A 3,844-nucleotide genomic window follows, 5' to 3' on the forward strand; every position below is an offset into this window, starting at 1 on the left:
GCAGCAAATCTAATCCTGGAGACCCTTTACTATGTGATGGCAGCAAATCTAATCCTGGACATACTCTGTTGACTTGTCCACCAGCCGCCACTTTCTATCCTTTTTTCAACCAATAATAGATGTGTTCCTTATCCAGTTTGTACTGCGTTTTCCCATTATTTCCCTTTTCAACCAAGAGACCGGTTGGGTATCCGGTCACTACTACTTTCACCATATTATTTCCTCTTTGAATCAAGTCCTAGATTCATGCTACAACTTTCCCCCCTTTCTTCGTTGTTTGAACAAAGCCCTAGATTCGAATGCATGAAGTAGCTTTACCTCTAATAATACTAAAAATTTAGGTGGCTTTGGAAGAGCTGATGGGAGTAGAAAAAGATGCACATGCAGACACATGGGGAGCTGGGGCAGTAGAGCAAGGCCACTTTCGAAGAACTTATACCTGAGGGTCGCCGGGATGTCGGCGACGGCAGGTCGGATCTGCGGACAATACGGCAGGGAGGAAGAAGGGTCGGAGGACCTCCCGAGCCGGCGCTGTGTTGGAGAGAACGGCACGGGCAGAGGATCGGGCCCCTCCGGCAGCTATGGGTTTCCGCCCTCGGCGGCGATGACCGCGTGAATAATGCACCTTTTAGTCCTCTACACACACCGCTGAAGGGATCCGGCCGGATCTGTGACCAGCGGTGAGCAGAGAGAAAATGTCGCTACCGCTGTCTTGTTTATATCTAGAGAGGATGAGAGAATGAAGAGAGCAACCCTAGTAAAGCAAGCGCTCAGGCCCCTGCGTCCATATATAGTGGAGTGATTATCTTTTTTCTCTCCACAACAAGCGTTCCAATTTGTGTACGTGGCATTAAAGAAAAGAAACTCTCTATTTAAGGTGACTACTGTACGACTCCTACTTACTACTAGTAGTACTACAGTATTGTTCACTTGTGCTCCCCGCCCCTCCATTCATTGAACAACCCCACGGGTGAATAAACATACAGTAAGTACTGTATTTATATAGAACGAACAAGCTCGAACTATTTTCGCGTAGTTAAAAGCTGAGGGCGGGGCTTTTCCCGGGCAGTACGCGCGGTAGTTTTCGGGTAGGCGGTTTGACAGAGAGGCGAGGAGGGTGAGCGAGTGGGGCTGTGCGATTTGACAGCGCGTAAAGACTTGTGATATGACCACTCACTATAGTCATGAATTACTGGCGCTCCGACCGGGGTGATGCCCCCTTCCGTTCTGCGCTCTAATCTGGTGCATGACACGTCGACCCGGATGCTGGCTCTCCCACATGTCGGAGTAGTAAGAAGGAGCAAAGAATGATGCGGTATATACTAGTACTATACTACAGTACTACTCAGGTCAGAGAGTGCGAACCACGGCAGCCCAGTGAACCAGCAGTGCGAACCACGGTAGCCCAGTGAACCAGCAGTAGAGAACAATGTGGTGATATGGCCATAAAAAACAATGTGCTACGATCCACACTGTAGCATGTACAGTAACACTCCTCTTTGTTTGGATCCCTGAGTTAGAGCTAGTTTGGGTTGAAATAGCCTCAAATTATCAAAACAAGAGGGGTTAGTTTGAGCTAGTTTGCTCTAACCCAGCTAAAAAAACTAGCCCGGTGGAGAGGTTCTAATTGGGTTAGTTATCCTCGGGCCCACTAAAAGAGAACTAAAAAAATCTCCCCTGCCCGCGACAGATCGCTCCCCCCCTCTCACACGACTCCTCTCTGTTCCCCATAGGGCCGCTCGCCCTCTCTTTCCTCCGGCCGCCCTCTCCTTCCAGCCTCTGCCGCCCTACTCCGGCCGCCCTCTCCCTCCGGCCTTCGAAGGTCGCCCCGCTGCCCCTTCACCATTCGTTTTTCTCCCTCTGTCGTGCACGGCGGCGGCGCATCTACCAGGGAGGTCGCGAGAGGGGTGAGTTTGTTCGTTCCTTCTCTGTCTCATGGCCATATCATTGATCTTGCTTGCTCTAGCGCTAATTCTGATTTGGAAAAGTAGATCCTGATCAAACTTGGTATAGATTTGTGGTGCACGCATGGAATTGTTTGATGCTGCTTGAGGAGGTAATAAATCTTTCTAGAGGCCCAAAGATTCAGGTCACCTTTCTAGGTATTTCAATTTCAGGCTTGCATTATTTCTAGGGGCCCAAAGATTCAGTTCACCTTTCTAGGTATTGCAATTTTAGGCTTGCATTATTTCTAGAGGCCCAAAGATTCAGTTCACCTTTCTAGGTATTTCAATTTCAGGCTTGCATTATTTCTAGAGGCCCAAAGATTCAGTTCACCTTTCTAGGTATTTCAGTTTCAGGCTTGCATTATTTCTAGAGGCCCAAAGATTCAGTTCACCTTTCTAGGTATTTTAGTTACAGGCTTGCATTATTTCTAGAGGCCCAAAGATTAAGTTCCCAGTCGGCGACAAGCGGCCCTGCTACCCATACCGGTGTCGACCTCAACTCACAAGGGCCGGCGTCGGAGGGGTTCCCGGGGCTTGGGCTCTACAGAGTCTTCCTCCAGAGCGACGATGGAGAGCTCCTCCCTCGGTGCGTGAGGGGCTCCGGGCTCCCTCCCTATCGTGAATGACTTCCATGATGAGTTAGCTCATTCTTTGTTTCATGAAGTGTTTTTTTTATTTTGTGAAGCTTGATTGACGACTTGTATGTTTAAGTGGGATATCTCATTTGTATGGACAAAGTAAAAATTATCATGTTTTTGCATGCTTGATTTGTATAGATGGTTCGTTTATGTCAATTGTGAGCGGGAGGAGGCCACAGAAGAGCTGGCCACACCAAGAGGGTGCTTGGATCCAAGGGACTTATTTTAGTCTGACGAAAAATAGTCTCTTTGGCTAAAGTTCCAAGCACCCCTGACTAAAGAGGGGCTAAAAAAATTTAGTCAGGGGTACCCCTACTAAAATGTGGATTAGTCCTCTCTCTCCTCATTTAACTCCTCTCCTTTAACACAGGCGAGTTCTGGATTGGAGGGTCTGGAGGATAATAAATGCTCATTAACTTGATTTTAGTCTCTTTAGTATTTGGATCCAAGCATGGGTGAGGCTAGCAAGTTTTAGTCCCACTACTTTTAGTCATGGAACTAAAACGTATCCAAGTACCCTCCAAATCCGGCAGGAAATAGGGTCCAAAGTAGTCAAATGATTGAGATAGAGCATTTATTGTCAATCTAACCCTGCCATCCATACACCTCTTTGGTTTAGAGTTAGTTCAGGGTTAGAATCTAACTCTAACCTCTAACTGAGTTAGAGTTCTCCTCGTCTCGGTTCATCGCCATCATACTTTCCCCATTCCTGTGTTTCAGTATCCTGCGAATCAAAGAGGCCCTTTTTTTGCGAGAAAAATCAAAGAGGCCCTTAGACTAGTTTCGGTCCGGTCATTTTTTATAAACGTGTTATGTCCAAAATTTAATGAACGTGCTCCGGTTTCCATGAAAATAATCCAGTTTCATGTAGTAATTCATTCATTCATTTATTCTTCTGCGGGGGGTTTGCATGTAATTCGTGAGGTCTGAAATGTAAAGTACCCCGGCATATGCTCCGAGTCATGCATGCACTACGACCCAGATGCTCTATGTCCCACATGTCGGCGAATGGGAGCACGTGGAAATAGCCTAGGAGTACATATAGGAGGATAAATGCGTGAAATAATATGTACTGTGAATCGTAGCCGCGGTTCGAAAAGGAGACCTAAAGTGATGACAGCTATAGGTCGCACGCACCCAACTAGTGGTACTAGACATACGACTAATTTTTCCCTAAAAAAAAGAGGCACGAGTGCTCAGTACTCCTATTCTATAAACACGAGTCCCATCTGACAACAGCGTCCATGCTACAGCTAGCTC

This window comes from Aegilops tauschii, chromosome 1 (genome assembly GCF_002575655.3).
Source record: "Aegilops tauschii subsp. strangulata cultivar AL8/78 chromosome 1, Aet v6.0, whole genome shotgun sequence".
Taxonomy (NCBI): domain Eukaryota; kingdom Viridiplantae; phylum Streptophyta; class Magnoliopsida; order Poales; family Poaceae; genus Aegilops; species Aegilops tauschii.